This window comes from Rousettus aegyptiacus, unplaced genomic scaffold (genome assembly GCF_014176215.1).
Source record: "Rousettus aegyptiacus isolate mRouAeg1 unplaced genomic scaffold, mRouAeg1.p scaffold_m13_p_3, whole genome shotgun sequence".
In the NCBI taxonomy this organism is placed as follows: domain Eukaryota; kingdom Metazoa; phylum Chordata; class Mammalia; order Chiroptera; family Pteropodidae; genus Rousettus; species Rousettus aegyptiacus.
Window position 1 is genome coordinate 51,127,464 of NW_023416306.1, and position 22,626 is coordinate 51,150,089.

Here is a 22,626-nt window from a genome sequence, read left to right on the forward strand (position 1 = left end):
CTTGACTAGCTTAACTATTCCCCCTCCCCCTAGCCTTTAGCTGCGGGAAAGACATTGAGATCATCATTTAGTATAGAGAGAGTCACGCAGCAGAAAACTATACTATATGGAACATTTTTCCGGATGGCTTTGGAAATAAAAAATAACTGCTTCTCTTCTCTCTGGAGGAACCTACTTGCCCCATTTAGTGAAACGGGGTCATTAAGCCAAATTCCCCTTATAGGAGAAGAAACAATCATAGAAGTTTCTTTTAAGAGAGTTAACTTGTTTTTCCTAGAGCTATAAAACACCAGAGGATTATAGGATTCTGGTTTTTAAAATAGCCCTAAGATTTCCTCAGGGCAAATATTGATTAATTGTGACTTGAAATCTTAAATCAAGAAGGACAATGTGCTTCAGATGTCACATTAAAAAATAAGAAGTCGAGGCATCTGTAAGATTGCGGTAGTTCTTGTCAATATAAGATACAAATAGAAGTAACAGCAACCTGTACTACTTACTTGATTAAAGAAAAAATAAACAAGACCTTGAAATATTTTCCTATTTTGGTGGGCTATACTTGTAGTGGGCTTCTTTTAGGATTTTTCCCAGCTCCCAGTGTTTTCTTTCTTGAGAACCACCTTCTTTCTCATGTCATTTCTCATCTTCCACAGGCCTGGGACTTCATCATCCTTGTTTGTAGTACTAACCTGAACCTTCTCCTTGGCCAGAATTTATATGATCAGAGGTTACCTGACTCATTCTGAGCCAACCAGAACTTCTCTGCTGTTGCTGAATCCGAAATAATGTCAATTGGGGGATTGTGGCATTTCTTGCCATGTGGACTTGAAGTTAGAGAAAACCATTCTGCAAATAAAATAAAAATGAGGCTGGTTTTTGGAAAGACCAAGATTAAAGACAGAGAAAGGGCACTGCCTAGATTCCTGATGGTCCAGCCTTTTCCCTAAGCCCCTATACATTTGAAAATCATGAAACACTTCAATATGCTTTCACTGAATTCCCTTTTAGATAAAAGTTAACTTGAATTGGCTTCTAATATTGTGATCAAGAGAATCTCAACTGAGGTAACATTAGATGATCTTGGCTAGGAAGCCCTTCTATTTGAGCTGACATCCTGTAAAAAGTCGTGAGTCCCAAAGGACACAAGTGCTGGGCTTAATAATGTCAGATGAGTAACTGGAATTGAGAATAGATGCTGTCGATTTGAATGTAGGTCTCAGTGAAAGAATGGAATTACTTCTTTACTTCAAACTTTAGCTTCGGAATGGATCTTAGGGGTTAAACAATTCATTTTGTCCAAATTTCACACAGAGCAGATCTCTTTCTTGAATTTGGCAGATGGCTGTCTGACCTCTTATTATATCTGTTGGTTAAATTCAGGGTCTACAGAGACCTAAAAAGATAACTGTTATTTTCTGTTTTAAAATTCACATTTCTTCCTCCAGACTCTCTTCCAAATATTTTAAGATAGTTATTGCTCTTAATATTCTCTTGGGATTTCTCTTCTCATTCACTTCTAAGGGCATCAGTAAACAATGAATACATTTTTGCCAGCAGGCATTCCAATTTGGATTCAGAGACACTGATCAAACTTACTTTTTACTTTCTGATTGTGTGCTTTTGACTCATGCTCCCAATGCCTTTGCTCATATCTTTTTTAGTTCATTGTAGTCCACTCCTAGAAGACTCTGTCTGCTTGGAGCAAGAACGTTTTTGACAATTTGAAAAAGATTTTCCTCACACAGACTTTGCTTATGTCAGAAGAGTCAGCCCCACTGTTTGGGGGCTTACACAGACTAATGGTGAGAAGAGTCAAAAGGAGGTGCCTATGACAGTGCCTGTGTATAGTAGATGATCAGCTTATTTGATGAGCTGAGTGAATTATTGGTGACTGAGTCAAAGCTGTTTCCTATAAAGAAAATTTGTTTGCATCCTTTCCCCCCATACTAGAAAGTGGTTTTGAAGCTTGTGATCAGATTTCTCTCCCCTCACTTCAGAACAATAGCTAATGAAGGGTCTATGAGAACCTACATTTTATAGCTAGTTTTAAAGTGTTACAGACCAGCTGGATTGGAAATTCTTGGAACTCCAGAGTTGTTGGGCTGTGTCAGCCTGATGAATTATGTAAAACCTGTTTTCCCTTAGTATTATTAATCATCCTCAAGCAAATGAAGACATGCTAATTAATTTGTGGTGGTTTTTACCTGCAAATGCCAAATGAACAAAACCAAATTAAATCTTCTATTCTCTTTAAAACCAGCACCCTGTTAAACACCCTATGACTTATCCCATTCAATTTGGAAGATGTGATTCTTTGGAAACTTAGTTTGTGGTTTCTGAATCCTAAAGTCTCTTTCTTGGGCTATACTAGCCCAAAGTTTTATGCATAATGACTTAGAAAATGAATGGATGGAATTTGTTGTTATGATTTACAGGGGACCCAGGATATACCAGACCCTGCATTATATAGTTTACCCATGTTATCTCATGGTAGGTATTACTAAAGCCTAGAGTTCAGTATTATCATCTAATTGTATAAATGAGAAAACAGACTCAAAGACTTTAATGTAAATGTTCCATGTCATACAACTTAATAGTTCTGAATTAGAATGTGAACCTAGGTCTGTGTGACTTCATAGTCACACTTTTCCCACTGTACCATGCTTCTCTTCTCAAGGAGACCATTCACTGCATATGTGAACTTTCACCAGCTGGTTCCTTATGTGTTGTGCATTGTACACCTTGTACTATATTTGAAAAATTAGGGTTTCCCATTTTATTTCCTGTATTGGAGAAAAGTTTTAGAGAAAAGAGTTTTAAGGTTTTTGAGTGATTTTCATTACAGCAGCATCATGTCTAATACCACTCCATTCTCACTCGCAACTATGTGTGTACGCTGATGCTTCTCAACAGGTTATTTCCTTTTGTTAACAATTAAAATACTGTTGCTGAGATAAGAGATGCTTTCCCATCCACATCCGTGAGTTTATCGTGTCAGCCATGTTTAATGTGCCTCTGGAAGCAAGTGGTCTCTGAATATTCTAGCAGGACATTGGGAAGACTAAGAGAAAGTAATAGATTCTAACCGACCACAGGTAGTTCACCAGGGATGGTACTGTGCACCTTATGCCCTCATCTAGTTCAGTATTCCTGGCTTTCTTCCCTGTCACTGCTTAGTGACTGTAAAAACGAAATTGAAGGCTCATTTGGGGGATATTGACTGCCATTACTAGTGTTTCCCTCAGTAAATTACCTGGCATGCCCACATCGGTGAGAATGCTGGCTAATGCTTCATGGATTGTTTAGGTGTCAGAGTGGAGTTCTCTACTATATCTCCCGACAGCAAACCCCATCGAGGATGGACGTGCTGTGTCAGCACTGACTACAGAGCTGGTCATGCTCTGGATGAGAATCCTTAGGAAGCGGGATCCTGGCTGAGGTGTTTTTTTGAGAACTTGGAGCTTCCTTTCCTTCATGTATGTTTGGGTGGTTACCAGCCTTCTTTCAAGGACTCAAAGGCACTAGAACTGCTGTTAGAGGGGAGGACCATGGAACACTTTGCTGCTTCTTTCGGTGACATGTAAATTATCTTCATTGTTAGCTATTTCACTTATTTCGTCCTCCTCAAATTATAGACATACTAGTGCTTTATATATGTATAAAGATTTCAGACTTGGACACTTCTCTTCATCATTTTAAACAACAGAGATTCCTATTTTGTCAATGAGTTAGTGAGATGCACAAGAGCATGCACTCTTGAATCTCTGTCACTAACTGTATCATGTAAAGCAAGTCACATTCTCTTTGAGGTATGATTTTTTTCCCCCTCACCTGTGAAATGGGATAATTATACCTGCTTTAGAGGGCTATTCTGAATGATGATTATGTGTGAATGAAATGAGCAGTCTGGCAAATAGAAGATGCTCAAAAATTCATGTTTTCTCTTGCTAAGATGAAAACCATTGCTTTTTGTTTCTAAAATTTCCTAGAGCACCTCATTATCATCCCTGCACATCACACATAAACACGCACAACTTCTCTGTGTGTTTTCCAGGCAAAAGTTTCAATACTATGTGGTAGCGCTTGCAAGTCATAGTCAGCATTAATAAGCTAAAATTTTTCTTACCTTTTGTTTTCACTCTGCCCTCTTCCGCAGTATAGAATAAGGAAAATATGAATTAAAGTTATGTTGTATACAGTGCTCGATTTTTTTCCTGACTCCTAATTAGAATCTCATTGCACGCACACAAACGCACGTACACTCTGCATTTATGCTCCTCCTTCTTCCTTTTCGGAGGTCCCCATTGCACATATTTTTCATTGTTGGATGTGTTTCTGCTGGAATCAGAAATAGCGTAAGTGTGCACTCTAAAGTGGCACAGCGATGCACGTGTCGGGTGGCACGATCAAACCCTCATGAAAAAATGAGAAAAATACTCCCACTGTCTCATGGGGTAGTCACATGGAAAAGTGGCAAGACTTGTTGGGAGAGGAGTGACGAAGGAAAAAAAAAATATTGTTGCTTTCTCCTAGAAGAAAGAAGGGATATAGGGAGCAATGGATGAGTCTTTATTTTCCTACAGACCGGACTGAATTTGTAACTGTCTCAGGAAGAAAATCAAAAGAAATCCCTCTGAGTTCCCATGCCCTTCATAGGGAAGGGGTACTAAGTTGCCTCTCTTTTCGCTAAGCAATTTCCAGAGGCTTATCACCTCTCTGGAGCCAGTTCTAAATTTCAAGACTTTGTTCTGTCTTTTTTTCCCAGTCATTCTTTCATCAATTCTAGGTTTGCTGGCTTGAAACCACATGGTAATGTCAGCCAGATTCCCTGAGTGTGAGTGAGGTTTTACCCTGGCAACATGGGTATGCTGCACTACCTCCAAGAGTGCCCTAATGATCTCTGCCCTGTGATATGCACACCCTGTGCGTTACTTTCCACCCTCCCCCTGCCCCTGCCCTAATAATATGCTGTGGTTGAGCTGTGTAGCCAACAGAATACAGCATGTCACTTAAGATTAGATTATAAAAGATGCCGCAGCTTCCATTTGGGCCACTTGTTCTCTCTTGGATCACTTGCTTTGGGGAAAAACTAGCTGCCGTGTTTTGAGGATATTCCAAAAGCTCTGTGGAGAAGCCAAAGTGGTGAGAAACTGATGCCTCCAGCCAATAGTCATATGAGTAAGCGTTCTTGATATTGTATTTTCCAGCCCCAGTCAAGCCTTCGGATGACTGCAGCTCCAGCTGATAGCTTCACAGCAATCTCATCAGACACCCTGAGCCAGAATTACCCAGGTAAGTCAATTCCAGATTCCTGACTCTCAGAAACTGTGTGAAAATAAATGTATGTTGTTTGAAACCACTGTGAAAAACTGAGAAGGATACGAAATCTTACCTACTTGTAAGCTAACAAATTAACCTACTACAGTTTTATGGACACTAGAAGTCACAGAACTCCTGAGTCAGAGACAGAAGGCTTATATTATTCACAGCACAGCCATCAGCATGAGCTCATGTCTACACTGGTTCCTATTGCCCTCTAAGTCCTACAGGGGTGATGCAGAGATAAACACAGGTGAATGCTGCATACACAGTGGGTTTGCTGCAGCTGAGGAACCCACAGCTTAGAAAACCCCAATATTTTTCTTTATTTACTAAATTTTTTATTTCATTCAATTACAGTTGACATTTGATATTAGTTTATATTAGTTTCAGGTGTACAGCGTAGTGGTTAGACTTTAATTTACGAAGTGATCCCCTCGATTAATATGGGACACACTTGGCACTATACAGTTATTACAGTACTATTGACTATATTCTCTAAGCTGTATTTTACACCCCCATGACTATTTTGTAACTGCCAATTTGTACTTCTTAATCCCTTCACCTTTTTCACTTGCTCCCCACCTGGCAACCATTAGTTGTTCTCTGTATCTGAGAGTTTGTTTCTGTTTTGTTTGAGAAAACCCCAATCTTTTATAAGAGGGTTTGAAAAAAAAATCTATTCAAACTTTACCCTGGAGGAAGACATTATTTTTATTATACTGGATGGCAAACAATTCTGGCTTCTGCCCCAGAGGGATACCCTGTCTCCATCTTCCAAGGTTGTTTGCTATGCAAATATCCTAAAAAAAAGAACTTAGACTAAAAGTGGTCCAGCTCACCAGAAACACATGGGGCCCAATAGAGACTTGCCTGTATCAGCTACTGAGTTTTGAAATAATTTTCTGTGCAGCAATAGATAAGTAATGCAGTGGGGATACCTGTGTCTATCCCTCACCTGTCAGAGACACTGTGCTGATGGCATGTGTGGCAGAGTCAAGTCAATTGACAGAGAACGAGAGCAGGGTATTTGACTTTAGTTAATGGGGGAGGGTACAGGAAGTCCTCTGGTTTTGGAGGATGATAAAATGGAAGAAGAAGATAAAGAAATGTAGGGAAGGTGGAATTGACTGGATTTGACATGCTTAGCTTCCTCTAGAAGGAAAGGTTTTAGCTAGAGAATGGTTTGATTCGTTAAATAATTCATTTCTTAGCATCTTGCCCTGGTGAAAATCTTTTTATCTTTGCTAGTGAACTTCTTTTTTTGGTAAAGTATGAGAGTGTTGCTAGTGCTTGGTTTTCATACTTTCCCTCTAAGTGAACAAAAATGATGTGTACTTATTTTTGAGCTAATCCACAGAGAACAAAATTTAGAGAATTTTTTGAAAGGTACATGAAAGTATTTAAATGATTCCTTTTATTTATTTTATTCTGTGAAAATAAGGAATATCTTGGGTTTCTGCCATTAAGCAATATCTTCTATTATTCTCATGAAATAAATTGAGGGGACAAAGAATTGAGAATGACTTTAATTTAAAATAATATTTGGTTTATGTTTCCATGCAGTTTAGGAATGCAAAGTTTTAGAGATATCAGATGATGCTCTTCATAGAGTCATTTTTAGAGATACAGAATAGCATCCAAAAGTGTGTCAATGAGCTTTGATGGGCTCATGAGAAAAAGAGGACCTGCGATGCTCAGTAGACAGCATTACTCCAGGCTTCCCCCAGCTGGGTTTCATTGATTGACCCAGGCTCAAACATGTTTTATTCATTCTCCAATACGTAATTCCACAGCTCGTTATCCATATTTTCACCAGCATCTCTCAATAAAGGCACAATAATCAAGTTACAGTCTTGATTATTGTTTGGGAGATTTAAGAGCATACGTTAAATAGAAGCTCTTTAATTTAATTTGTCTTAGTCTCTTCATCTCATAAATGGGAGCTGTAATACTTATCTCTCAATATTATTGTGAAGTTTAAATACACTGAAGTTGATAGAGAGTTTAGCGTTGTTCTTGGCTTATAATAAATACTCAGTAAATTGAGGCTAATATTATTAATCCTCCAAGATATTCGTAATGCTCCTCTATGGGTTATAATATTATGTCATTTCAAATGCAGTACAGTCCTATTAGTTGACATCCAACTTTGTCATGTCCTATTTGATTATATTACAAGATCAATCCATACTTATTTCTACAGAAGTCTCATTTTTATGTTGTTAGGTATGTGCCTCCTTTCCCTGACTTATAGTAAAGTCTCTCAATAAACACTTGTTCTTGATTTTGTCATTTTGATACTAAAAAAATAATAAATCCCACTCAGTTACCAAACTTTGCAAAGCCTGGCTATTCTCAGAGTATGGTGATTTTAACATTTCCTTAAACAGGAAGTGTGTTTATGGAAAATTTCCCTAAAGCTTGGAATTCCTGATGGGTTCAACCTGTTTCATGTCTAAAACCTACAAACTTGGTCCAAGAGGAGCCCAGGACTGTGAGTCACCCTGCAGGTGTGAGTAGGAACGAAGTGCTGAGAATCTTTGCTCTTTTGGTAAGATCTTTTCAGGGATGAACAAAAAGCCCCTAGTGGTGTTGGTAGAGGGCATCGTGACAGTATTCCCCAGGCTTGTTACAGTCTGGAGAAACCCATCTTGCAGCTCTGGCAGTCAGAGCCGGTCTTTCATATCCCAGGGGCCTCAGGGTGTGTTGGAGAGAGACTGAGGGTGTGGCAGATAAGTGTTGGTGCCTCAGGCATATTCCCTGGGAGCGCATCATTCCTGCACATGCCTATCCTACAGCTTTTGCTGTAAGGACTTGTGAATCTTTGGTTAGGGCTTTCTCTGGCCATGGGGGCCCTCTTATTTCAAGTCTGGGACAGGTTGTAAGTGCAGGGAGGACTTAGCCCTTGGAACTGAAAGGCTTGAAGACTAAATGCCAAACTACTTTGCCTTTCATGTGAAGAAACTCCAAGGTGTTTTCCACAGTTTTCTCCAGTGTGATGGAGCCCTCACTTGTCCAGAGTGGTGCCATATTCCACAACACTCTCTTTATCTGCTTCCTTCTCTCTTTCTTCTCACTTCTCCACTCCCTAAACAATACTTTCTAGGATCATATTCCAGACAAGCTCATATCCTGTCTCAGCATGCTTTGGAGGAAACCAACCTAAAACGAAGGATACACTCTCAAAGTTTCACTTCCTCGATCAGTGATTAAAAGGTGCCCTGTGGGAGCTCATTCCCTAGGACCCCGCCCGCCTTCTTTGTATCTCATAGGAAGGAGAGAAAGAAACAGGGGACTTAATGTCCTAACCATTCACAACATGAGTGATTTCAAATCCTTCATTTCATTATATTTCATTTCAGTTCTATGATATAGTATAATCATTTTAAAGATCAGGAAACTGAGGCCAGAGGATTAAGTATCTTGACTGAGGTAATTGATTGAAGCTTTTGAAGATATGGGACTGGCTCCCAGGACATTCGCTCTAAAATGTTCTTGTTTCCAGTTTGTTTCTGAAACACAACGTAAACATTAGTGGAGGAATAATATACATCTCTGCATTCTGTGTTAGATACTTTTAAAAGAAGCATAAATCACATCATTTCGCTCCAAAGGTTTGATGTATCAAACAGAATAAAATCCAACTCCATCTCACGGCCTGCATGGTCCTACGTGATCTGGTCCTACGTGATATGGCTTCTCCCTATTTCTCTGGTTTCACCTTGTACCACTGGTTCCCCCCTCACGCTGTTCTGACCTCCTTGTGTTCCATGCACATCCCAGCTTGTGGTCTGTGCTCTTGCTGTTTCCTCAACCTGGAATGCTCCTCAGATCTTTGCAGAGCTGCCTAACCCCTCGTAAGCATTCTTGCGTTTGTGGAAATGTGACTTCCTCAGAGAAGATTATTGTTCCCTTCTTAGCAAAAGCTAAGCTAAAGTACCTGCTTCCTGCTTCCCTCTTCCTGCCTTGCCCTGTGCATTCTTCTTCTAGTATTTTTTTAAATTATATTTATTGTACTTTTTTGCTTCTTGTTTGTTTCCTAACTCTATTAGCTGTAAGCTGATTGAAGGCAGGGACTTCATTTGTCTTGTTCATTACTGTTTTCCCGGGGCCTAGAACAGTACCTGGCACACAGTCATCAAATGAATACATAAATAAATGAAGGTGAGATAGTAAAGAAGGAAAATTCTAAGCATGTATATGAAAGGACCTTACAGCATATTTTGTATATAACTAAGATTTATTTACCCAGCTCTTTGTAATCAGCAGAATTAATGTAACTTGAAAGCAAATGCATCTTGCTGACATTTTGGAATCTATGTGCATGCATTAATACCAATCAATTTGAGTGTGTGTTTCACAGCATGCCATTCAGATGAGAAATGTTGAAAAGAGAGAGGGCGGACAGCTTCATAGCTTCTTTTTTTCTGGCACATTTAACATCATTTCAGTAAACTGGGCTCTAGGTTAATTAAAGATTGGAGTGAGGAGAAGGGGTATGGAGAAAGTCTTAACAATCTTTTACATCTTGAATTTTACTTAAAAAAACAAAAAGATGTTATTGTGGTTAAAAGGCCTATAGTTTAAGTCCCCTGAAATTCAGTATTTTTTTCTTTTTCTTTTTTTTTATTTTTAGATTTGTATTTTTGATCAATGATTTTTAGGAAAGTGAGAGAGAAAATGATACGTACATCTGTGCTCAAAAATTGGTTTTGGTAACATTCCTTTTCTTGATTATGAAATTAACTATATTCATTTGAAAATATGGAAAGAAAAAAATGTAAAGAAAAAAGTAAAAATTATCAATATGTTTATCCCTTAACAATGACTGCTAACATTTTGATGTGTATCATTCCAGTTGTTTTTCTAGGATTATGAATATCGGTATGTACTATATCCTTCAATTCTAAGATCCTCTGTTATAAAATGCAATATTCTTTTAGTTGCTATATTTTAAGAAAAACAAATAAAGTTAATGATACATTTCCGTTTTACTAAAAAAAAAAAAAAAAAAGGCAATTACGTCCCATTTTCTCCTCTCAAAATTTGAGAGTATCTTTCCTTTTCATTCCGAGTCTAAATTTCATCCAAAATCACTTTTGGAGGAGCATAGTTACACAGATCATCCCTATCACGTGCTGCTTCCCATCATGTGTGCTTCACATCTCGACTCCAGGGACATTTTTATCTATAGTCTAATGTCAAAATACATTAAAAAATAATGTGACTTTATCTGCATTTCCTATTTGTTTAAACTCATAATTTGTCTGTATTGAATTGCAAGTTGCTCTTGAACTTCTGCCACAAGCTTTTACTCGTGTATTTTCAGTGCCCAAATAATAGTCCTTCATAATGCATGAATCAGTCACACCAAACTATCCCGGCTTTAAAGATTGTGTGATATATTTGGAGAAACCGGGCACCGTTCCCATATATAGTGCAAGAAATGACAAGTATGTCACAATTTAATCTATTTGGCAGCTTGAAAGTTCTTTTTGATATAAATTATTAAATGTATCCTAATTAAAAAAAGAATCAAGCAGTGAGAAAACACGCACCGTAGAATCAAAGCTATATGGTACACGTGTAACAATGTGAATGTCTTTATTTCAGCATGGTGGTTTTCAACTCTGCTGCACATTAAGATCACATGGATATTAAAAATAAATATATGCTATAAACCATACCCTTAGGTCTTCCAGAGAGGCCCAGGGAGTAGTATTTATTTAAAAACATGCAAAAACCAAGACTTCTCAGAAATTCCAATGAGTAGCCGGAATTGAGAACCACTATATTTATAGCTGACAGAGCAGGATTGCTCTTAGGGCAGAGATGATCTTTATTTGGGAAAATACCTTGATAAGCAGCTTGTGGTAGAAGGCAGGGCCTGGAAAGGACCACTGTTCAGGACTTCAGCTACAGAAGAGAGAGTTAGATGGCTTACACAGGAAAATGAAAGAATTTATTTCATTGCTCTTAAATGAGAGGTAGAGAGAAAGGCAAGAATGAGGTAAGATGTGCTCATGAAATGTGAGGCTGGTTGATGTAATAGGCACCTGGCCAGGGGAAGTTTTCCCTGTGGTAGAGTGGCTAAAAATAATTTTAAAAATTGGTAATACTTAAGGTTCATTTGAAATAATTTCTATATTGTTAAATAAACATCTCTTCCTTCTTCTTTCCAAATTCTTGATTCTATTATGCTCTTGAATGCTTTGTGTGGTCTTTTTTCTTTTTTCTTTTCTTTTCTTTTCTTTTCTCTTTTCTTTTCTTTCTCTCTTTCCTTTCTTCCTTCCTTCCTTCCTTCCTTCCTTCCTTCCTTCCTTCCTTCCTTCCTTCCTTCCTTCCTTCCCTTTCCTTTTCTTTCCTTTCCCTTTCTTTTCCTTTATTGTCTTTTTCTTTCTTTTCTTTTCTTTTCTTTTCTTTTTTATGGAAATTGAGGAAGGAGATGAGCTAAAAATCTAAAATCTGGGTAGGTGCAAGTCAGAAGAGAAAATGATCCTGGAGTTGAGGTGACTATGAATATATTACTGTTCAGGAAATCTTAGAAAGGATTTTGTTTTTTTTCTAAGGCTTGCATTTTTTGGCTTAAGCCAACCTAGTTCAACAGGTAAATTCAGGAAATCTTTACTTGGCATGCACTTCAACACATACAAACATGTCTTTATATCTCTGTATCCATACTTTAAAATAATTGGGATCATACTGCATACCCAGTTTTGTAACCTGATTTCTTCACTTAATGTAATGCCATAAACATTTTTCTATATCATTAATTATTCTGAAAGAGCTAAAATTTTATTAATCATTAATCATCTATCTTATAATCATAGTATGATTTAAACATTATCTTAGACTTAAGGGACATACAGTAGGCGAATGTAAGTAAAAATCTGCAGCTAGGGGCTCGGCCTTCACTATCCCAGCTGTGTTGCTCGGGCAGGCATTTTTATACCACTGCTTCTGTGCTGACACAGTATTATCCTTTACAAAAGGATTTGCAGTTTCAATGGCCAAAAATTGTGTGTAATTAAAAAAATTATGTTTCTTTAATGATTAGTTAATTCGAACCCTATTATACTAATTTATTCTTCTCAGATCAATTTTTCAGGATTGAAACGTTAATTTATTTGAAAGATATGTGTCCATGTTGCTTTGTTGACAAAGAAAAGTTATGAATCATTGTAGAGAAGGCAGATCTGCCCAAAGAAGTGATATTGGCTCATCCGTATGATAAAATAAATTGTATCTACTTCTTTGAGAGCCAATATTCCCAAGTTACCTACCAACTAGGATCAAACCCATCAGAAAATATACAGATGAAAAATCTAACCAAGAATAAGGTAGAGAAATACTTATGAGAAGAAAAGTGGAAAACCAGTGAGCTGCCAATTGCCAGGCAGTTTATATTAGGATCTTATTAAGGAGTGATTTAGAATAACTGAGCATCATCAACTTCATAATAGTGATGAGCATAGCACAGGAGGGGCTGGGTACCCAACCTGCCAGACAATCTGGCCAAGTTCACTGGGCCGTGCATGGAAACCATGGAAAACAGTTACACTCGGGCCTAATGGCCACTTCTCAGCAGATCATTTCATTAACAAAATCGGCATCACAATGATAATTGATGTATTTCTGAGTGGGAAGAGGGAAGAGTTTATTGAACAGAGAAGTTTATGTTCCTTGCTTTCTGAGTGTTTTGAAAGGTGCTGTATAGAAAAGGTTATTATTATCACTGCATTAAGCCGTCTGAGGATATCTGTGCTTGCATCAGGCTGCAGCATATTTCTGCGGCCTCTTTCATTCCCCCATCTCAGAGTCACCTATACCATGTCTGCAGAGTTGCCTTCACGAGAAAGGGTCACCTGTGGTGTATCAGTGAGCCTGAGAAAGCCAGAAGGTAAGAGAAAGGGAGAGGAATTCGCGGCTAAATCTTAGGTGAGAGGGAGCAAATGGAGGGCAATTTAAGGTTGGGAAATTTATGAGTTGTTAGAAGCCAAATCCTTCTTGACTCAGTTGGCCAGGCTGCCAGGACTGGGAGCTAAAGGAGGAAAAGGTGGTGAATAGACTTCCAATTTAAAAGGGAGGGCTGTGGGCTGAGTGAGAAGCTTTTTAAAGAGGGTGGATGGTCTCAGAGAGACCTAGATACTGTTTGACTCTGTTAAAGATACTGGGAGAATATAGAATAGACTTAAAAATAGCAAAGCTGTACAGGCCAGGCTTTGGCTCAGGGGAGAGAAAAGAGAAGGGAAATGGCAGAGATCAACAGCCTTAGAAACAAATGCTTTCCTGGCAGCCAAAAGGAATGATTAGAGAATAGGAAATAAAGAGCTGCAAAAGAGAGAACTCCTGTAAAGGGAGAATGGGAGGAAAATGGGAATGGGTTAGCAAAGCCACAGCATCTCCAAAGAACTCTGGATATGGGGATTACAGCGGCGTACTACTGGGGTTTAACAAAAATAATTTATTTTTTTTCAAAATCTTTCAAACCCACAGGAGACCACGATTCCATCTCTCTGCACATACACTCTCACTTGTCTTTGACAAAGTATCTAAAAGAAGGTTGTGGCCATATAAGTTACTCTTAAGTATATCAGCATGTAGCTCCTAAGAACAGGACCAGTTTCTAGGCAACCACAGTCCTACTACTGTACCTGAAAAAAACATCAACTTAATAACATCAACAACAGGGTCCAAGCTCAAATTTCCGCAGTTTTCTCTAAAATGCCCTTTGTGGATGTGTATACCTTCCTTGGCAATCCAGGTTCCAGTAAAGGTTCATGTACAGCAGCGTTTGGCAGTTATGTCATTTCAGTCTTCCCCAGTCTAGAAAAGTCCCATTACCTTCATTTCATTTACTTTCCTTTTTGCTTTCCTTTCCTTTCCTTTTTGCTTTCCTTTCCTTTTTCCTTCCCTTTCCTTTTTCCTTCCTTTCCCTTCCCTTCCCTTCCCTTCCTTTCCTTTTTCTCCTCTCCCCTCTCCCCTTTCCTCTCTCCCTTACCTTCTTCCCTATCTTCTTTCAGTTTGTTTTTTTAAAGTCAGGCTTATTGAAGTATAATTTACATAATTATAAAAATATTTTTAAAAGTTTACTTCTTTTAGTGTACAGTTCTATGAGTTTTGACAAACATATAATTGTGTCATTACCATCACAATCTAGGTATAGCATACTTTCATTACTCTCCAAAATTCCTTCATATCTTTTTGCTGTTAACTCTCCCTTGCCCCTAGCCTCTGATCTGTTTTTTTTTTGTACCTATAATTTTGCTTTTCCAGAATATCATACAAATAGAATCATACAGAATGTAGTCTTTTGAGTCTCGGTTCTTTTGCTTAGCATGATTCATTTGAGATTCATTCATGTTATTGCCTGTTTAGTCACTTATTCCCTTTCATTGCTGAGTGTTATTCTGCTGCATGGTTGTATTATAATTTGTTTATCCATTAACCAGTTGAAAGAGATTAGGGTTGTTTTCACTTCCAGGTGATTAAGAATAAAGCCACAATAAACATCCAGGATAAGTTTCAGATGAGCATATGTTTTCATTTCTCTTGGGTAAATACCTAGGAGTAGGATTGCTGTATGGATGGTAAATATAAATTTATCTTTGTAAGAAACTGCCAAACTCTTTTCCAAAGTAGTTGTACGATTTTGCATTTCTGTGAACAATGTTCGCATTCCAGTTGCTCTGCTCCCTTTGTTTTTAATGACATTGATTCCTTCTGAAAGGTCATGGTCGTTGGTCCCACAGGGAACCAAGCATTCTTCAGGTTAGTCCCTCATAATTAGACTCAGGTCAGTATTTCTGGCAGCAGCACCACACAGGTGATGCTGTTCAGCTCCCACAGCATCACGTCAAGAGGCCTGTAATGTCAACTTGTATTGCACTTTTGGAGATGCCAAACCTGCCCTTAGTTAAGGTTGTAACAATCATCTCTATCCATTGTAAACATTCATTTTTTTCCCCTTTGTAATAAATAAGTCATCTGTGAGTAGGAGATTTCTTTGAGTCTGTGTGAATATTTCATTTCCCAGTAAACTTTCATTCCATTTGCTTTAGCCTTTTTTTGATGATTTTGCCTGAATCAACTCTTATATTGGGTTTCAGAGTGGTAATATTATATTCTATCATTCTGTCTACGTTTTTCAGCTGGCGTTCTTTTGTAGAAAGGAATTTTTCTAACTTTTCTCTCTACTTTGTTTCAAATATTGTGATGGACTTAGATTTTTTTTCCATGTGTTTTAATTCATTACCATCATTGTTCTTTTTGATGATCAAATATGACCAGTGGCTGTCCCCTTGGGCCAGCTTCTGGGTTCATTAATTTTTAAGTACTTTATTGCTTTTTGGTACAAAATGTTCCATTATCATCTTGTACTTTCCGCCTCTGACCTGGAATCAGCCGTTTCTCCTAGGAGTCCTAGTGACATCTATTAGAGAAGAGTACAAGACCTAAGCACTAATCGTGTCTCATTGCTATTGAGATTAATTTTTTCTAAGGTCTTTTCAGCATACAGTTAGGAAATTTATTTTGTCGTTGATATCTCAAATTGAAAGTCAAATAGACATTGACCAGCCTTTAGTTTGTGTTTGTTTTTCACTCCCCACCTTTGAGTAAATGCCTTGGCTCCCAACAACATCAATGTATTTTCTAATTTTCTTTCTCCTACAAAATGGTTTCAGAATTATGATACCATTCCACTACCAAGAACACCCTAAGTAAAATTCCAGACTTCTTTGCATTTCCTTTATTTTTAGGGCATATCCAGGATAATAGGCTCTTCTAAGGGGCTCAGATGAACTTCAGTGCAGGCTCTAGATTATACTTGGTTTATAAACAGAATGGGACTTGGGAATACATCCAGCCTTTCAGATAGGTGGAGAAGAATCTGCAATTTTATAAACTATCTGCAATTGATCCATTGAAATATGTATATTTTCAACATTAGGGTCAAGTTGTGTACCTTTCCAGTAAAGTGGTGCATATTATAATTTGAAATATTATTTGTCTACTAATGTTTCTTGTTTTAAAGATGACTTTGGCTGATATTAGTATAGCAACATCAGATCTTTTGCATCCTTTTACTTTCAACTTTTCTATATACTTTTATTTAATGTGTATTTTGTAGGTGATGGATATGTCTACGCCTTGGTGGTGATGGTTTCATGGGCGTATACTTATCCTTAAACTCATCTCATTGTATACATTAAATGTGTACAGCTTTTTACTTGTCAATCATGCCTGAATAAAGTGGCTTAAAAATACGTATCCTGTAAGTAGCATGTAGTTATTTTTAAAAATCTAATTTCTTTACTCTTTAGCCTTTAATTTAAAGGGTAAATTCCTTTCTGTTTAATGTAATTATTAATATATCTGAGCTTAAATCAGTCATCTGACTTTTCTATTCGTTCCACTGGCTCTATTTTTTTTTTGTTGCAGCAGCTGTTTCTGTTTTCTCTTTCTTTGGGTTTTTTATTTTTCTTTTCGTTTTTTTTTTTTTTTTTGTCGTTGATGTAATACCTCCTGCTAAGCCTAGTTATTTTCGACGATGTCAGTCATTATGAATAAAAATTGTAAAGATAATTTGAAGCTCTGAATGATGTTATATTCCTCCAGAGAAGAATTCCTTTGTTTCTGGTATCACTTAAAGGGAAAAAATTGCCTTACCATAATCAGAGAATAAGCTGATCTAAAGCTGGGTTCAATCTCATTTGGTATTTGGTTCATCTTTGCTTCAAGTGTGTAACACTTTGGGAACTCTAATTAAAAACCTAAGATTTACCAGCACCCCTTCCTTTTTTGGTGGACCCTGAACCTCAAATTTTTTACACCCTTAGCTCCAGGAAATTACTCGGTGCTCTGATCAGCTTCTTAGCCTTTCAAATTCAACTTTCAAACCAACACATACTTTAAGGGGAAAACTGGTGTCAAGTGTTGGACTCTCCTTGTCCCCCACCCTGCCTCCAAACCTCTGTTTCTTCAGTTCTCTTCCTGTGAATTGATTTCTGTAGTTCTCTGATGACTTAAATTGTTAATCTCCCCACACCTAGGTTTTCTGGTTGTTCACAGAGAGGCAGTTGATCTGTAACAAGCTACTTGTTCTATATGGAGTAATTATTGAATTCCAGGGATGGAGTGAGAAGCAAGTTTTTGTTTTTTGTTTTTTTCTTCTCTGTAAGTAGTTTGTTAAACTTTCGGATATCTGGTACAAGAGTACTTTCTTAGCTTTGGGCTCTATCCGTCTTATGTGACAGTGTTTACCTTTTGCGAAGTTAAAATTTTGGCATAGGAGCTTAGAATCTATCAATTAGAGTACCACAGACTTTGAACTAGATGCTGATGACTCAAAGAGTAGAGATGATGGAGGCAGAACTGAAGGTCGCTATATAAGTATCTAGAGGCATTAAATGCTGACTATTCTAACAGCAAAGCCCATGTCAAACCAGGGGTATGAGTAGCATGAACTTGGCATGAACCTTGCAGTGGTTCCTCATGGTATGATAGCTGGAGGATGTCAGCCTACTTCTCCCCTAAGAGCAAGTTCCCTCTTGAAGGGAGATCTGAGTAGTGCACTCCTACATGTGTGGTTGCTACACATTAGTAGCAAGTTTTGAGGGAGTGCGTCTAATTGTCTTAGATGATCCAGGATGAACTTTTTAGACACAAGTAATTCACCAATCCTTTGAATATATGTGCCAAAGACAATCAAATTCTAGAGTTTCAAATGTACTTAAGTTTAGACTGCTATACTTTCTAACATTCAATTTAGGGCACACAGCTTCAACTACATCAGAGGACTTATTCAGTGATGGAGAAGAACAGGGCTATAACAAAGTGGCTTAACCTCGTAAGAAGCAATTATGTTATCTGCAGATAGAGGCAGTTATTCTTCCTTCGTAATCTTTATTGCTCTTATTTCTTCTTATCTTACTGCTGCCTAGGACCTTCAATTTTGAATAGAAATGATAAAAACAGGTATCCTTGCATTTTTCCCACTATGAAGGAGAAACCATTCAATATTTGTACAAAATATACATTTAGCTGTGTTTTTTTTTGTAGGTAACCTTTGTCATATTTAGGAATTTCCATTCTATTCCAAATTCGTGAGCGATTAAAAAAATCATTATGAATATTGAATATTGTTATATGCTTTTGCTGCATATTTTAAAATGATCATATGATTTTTCACCTTTATCCTGTTAATATGGTAAATTAACTTGATTGCTTTTTAAATGCTTTACCAATTTTGTATTCCTGGGGCAAACACTAGATATTTTACATATGTAAATGCATATGAAACATGTAGTCTGTTAATTGTTTAATGGATATAATATATGAGGGACAGTGGTCTACAGTTTTTTATGATGTATTTTCAGGTTTTGATGTAAGGCCACAAAAAATGAGTTTTAAAGTGCTTCTTCCTCTTTTATGTTTTGAAATATTTTATGTAAGAATAGTGGTATTTTTTTCTTTAAATGTCACATAGAATTTGCCAGTGAAATCATCTGAGTTATTTTGGTTGTAAGATTTTTTTTTAATAAAAAAGTAAAGTTTTTTTTTTTTTAAATTGAGATCTAATTGACTGAATTTCTTTAGTAGATACAATGCACTAGATGTTTTTTCTCATCTTATGTTAACAACTTATTTTGTTGTCATATTTTTAAATAATTTCATTCACTTCAACTAAGTTGTCAAGTTTATTGTCAAATAGTTGATCATAATATAGTTGATATATTTTTTTTAAAATATCTGTAGGTCTATACTGACGACTCTTGTTTCCTTCTGATATTTATGACTTATGTTTTCTTGATCAGTTTAGTGATAGCTTTATCAATTTTATTGATCTTTTCGAAAAATAGCTTTTGAGCTTTGTAAATTTTCTCTATTGTTTGCATGATTTTTATTTATTTCTATATTTATCTTTATTATATTGGATTTCTTTTGATCTTTTTCTAGCTTCTTGAGCCATAAGTAATTGATTTTAGGCCTTTTTTAAATTAATATAAGTGTTTAAATCTATAACTTTCTCTCTAACACTGCTTCAGCTGCATTTCACATCTTTATATTTTTATTACTATAGATTTGAAGTAATTCTAATGATCCTCATGATTTTTCCTTTGATTAATGAATTATTTACAAGTATGTTAATTTCCTAATATTTGGGCTTTTCTTAGATATTTAATTGTTATTGATTTCTAATTTACTTCCATCGTGATCAAAGAATATACCCGACAAAATTTGAATCCTCTTACATTTAATGTGATTTGTTTTACAATCTAGCATTTGATCTATCTTGGTAACATACTATATAGATTTGAAAATAATATAAATTTGGAAGTCATTGGTTGTATAGATATATAATATCAGTTAGGTCAGGTTGGTGTTTTTTTTTTCAAATTTTCTATGTCTTAATGATAATTTTTGTTTATTCATTCTAGCAAGTACAGAGAGAAGGGTTTTGAAAGTTCTTAATATCAGTGTGAAATTGTCCATTTCTTTCTATCAATTTTTGCTTTGTGTACTTTTGGGCTCTTTTATGAAGTATATGCATACTAATGATGATTATGTCCTTTTTTGGAAAAATTTACCCTTCTATTGTTACGATATGTTTAATTGCTGTAATACTCTATCTTGAAATTTATTTTATCCAGCCTCCTATTCCTTATTGTTTGTGTAGCATAATTACTTACATTTATTTACTTTTACCTATCTGTATCTTTCTACTTATAGTGCTTACCTTGTGGACAGCATATGCTTTATTTATTTTATTTTTTTAATCCATTCTTATAATTGCTGCTTTTTAGCTGTAGTGTTAGTCCATTAGTATTTGATATAATTATTGATATTGTTGGATTAGGTCTACTATTTTATTGTTGATTTTCTTGTTGTCCCCTATGTTTTTGGCCCTCTGTTTCCCTTTTTATGCCTTTTTTGGGATTATTTGGCTAGTTTTAGAATTACCTTTTAATTTATTTATTGACTTAAAGAAATAGCTCCTTGTATTATTTATGATTTTTCTATAAATTACAATACACATTCTTAAAATTTAAGTGTGTTTACAATTAATATTATACTACTTTACATAAAATGCAGAAAACTTGAACCTGATAAGTCCTTTTATCTACTTCCTACCATTCTTTATGCTCCAGTTGCCGTACATATTATATTTGAGCATATATTTTAAGACTCACAATAATCATGTATATATTTTAAAAATTAATAGAACAAATTGTGTTTTCTTATTTGCCCAGATAGTTACCATATCTGATGCTCTTTGCTCTCTCTTGAAGATCTAATTTTTCTTCTCGTACCATTTTCATTCAACTTTAAGAACTATTTTTAAGATCTATTTTTTTTTGTTGTTGTTTCATTTCTTATAGTGTGGATCTGCTGATGGCTAATTATCTTAGCTTTGTTTTATCTAAAAATGTCATTCCTCGATAATATTTTCACTGTCTATAGAATTCTGGGTTAACAGATTTTAGTCTTTCAATGCTTTATAGGGCATTTTATTTGTTTTCTGGCCTCCCTTGTTTTTGACAAGATGTCTGCAATCATTTGAATAATTGTTCCCCTGTAATGTGTCATTTTTCTTTGGCTGCTTTCAAGTGTTTATATTTAGCTTTGATTCAGAGCAGCTTGATTATACATAGGCATGTTTTCTTATCCAGTGTGGAGTTCATTGATCTACTTCAATCTGTATATGTAAGTATTTACCAAATTTGGGAAGATTTTGACTTTATTCAAATATATTTTTGTACTTATTTTCTCTCTCTCATCACGCTGGGTCTCCAATTATACATATGGTAGGCTTTTGGATATTATTCCACAGAGTCTTAAGTTTTGGCTTAAATTTCTTTCGATCTTATTTCTCTCTCTCTCTCTCTCTCTTTTTCCAGATTGGGTAGTTTCTATTTATCTATCTTTGAGTTCACTGAGTCTCTCTATTATCATTTCCATTCTGCAATTATGTTCATTAACTGAATTTTTAATTATAGAAATATATATTTCAGTAATTTTCATTTGGTTCTTTTGCATATTTTATATATCACTGTTTGGATTTTCTGTCTTTTATTTATTGTGATTATATTTTTCTTTATTAAGAACAGTTATAGTAACTATATTTAAATCTTTGCCTCTTAATACACTTATGTCTTCAGCCCTGAATCTTGGTTAAGGAGTAACTAACTAGCAGGCTCCCATCACCTTAGTCTTGTGGATTACTTTTTCCTGAGCACTTCCTGCCACAAGCTGGCTGTGGCTCCCCCTTTGCAGGCAGTAAATAAATCCTCCTGGCTGTGGGGATGATTGACTAAAATGGGTTTAATTTCTTTCCATGTGGAGACTCAAGATTGGCTCTGTAAAAACTGTAGAGAAAGAGAAGGGCAGAGGCAGGAGAGTTTAAACCTTTTTGTTGGACCTTTTCAATTAATAATGGAAAATCAATATACTTTGTTATCAGCTTTAAGCAAAGCAACTTTGTTGTTTTTATTGATCATGCAATTTATTATCTTTATTTAAACTCCAGGCAATAAATAAATAAAAAGCAGTTGGAGGGAAAGAAACTTCTTAGAAAAGTAAATTCCTAGGGAAGTTTTTTACTTCTCTCCTTGCCAAACTCTTTTTTCATTGTATTCATAAATTAATCTACAAATTAAAAATAGCAAAATATATTACAACTAAAACTAAGAAAGCTTTTATCTGAGTAATAGTCTCATTTCTCTATCATTTCCTGGTAAATATAGTTTACTTAATCTCTTTGAGCCTTATTTCTATCATGGCTAATTGAGATACTAATATTAGCCCTTTCTAATTCATGGTCAGATGAAGATTACACAAGATAATGATGATGCTAAATTCAGTGTTTTCTGTTTTTTTTTTTTTAATAGCATGTGTGATATACAATTAGAGGGTTGAATGAGATAATCTCTAAATTCTGTTTCTCATCTAAAATTTTATAATTTATTACAGATTTTTGTATACAATTTCTTTCAAGCCAGAAACTCTCAGTAATTTCTGGTATGATTTTCTCCTGAATCCTGGGAAAATTGTTATTGATGGAGTTGACTACTTGAGCAAGTGAACATTTTCCCATATTCTCTTCCTCCTTCTGTAGTTCCCCCTCTACCACTATGTTTCCAACTGTATTTATTGGAGAAGTGCTTTCCTTTCCTCATCTGACTCAATTCTGTCAGGATAAACAGACTTTCCTGTGCTCTGTGTTGTATTAGTGCATCTGGAGTCCTGTTGATATTCTCTTTGTTCACTTCATCTGTGTCTCCTGGCTTCTCTGTCTAGGGA

At 36.1% G+C, this 22,626-nt stretch overlaps 1 long non-coding RNA gene across 1 annotated transcript in view; it reads left to right on the forward strand.

Annotated features, from left to right (window-relative positions):
• Window positions 1–22,626, forward strand: part of LOC107519316 — a 115,281-nt gene that overhangs the window by 68,306 nt on the left and 24,349 nt on the right. The window contains exon 2 of the long non-coding RNA XR_001599083.2: window positions 5,208–5,292. This is a non-coding gene — a long non-coding RNA (uncharacterized LOC107519316). The remainder of the gene's footprint in view (window positions 1–5,207; window positions 5,293–22,626) is intronic.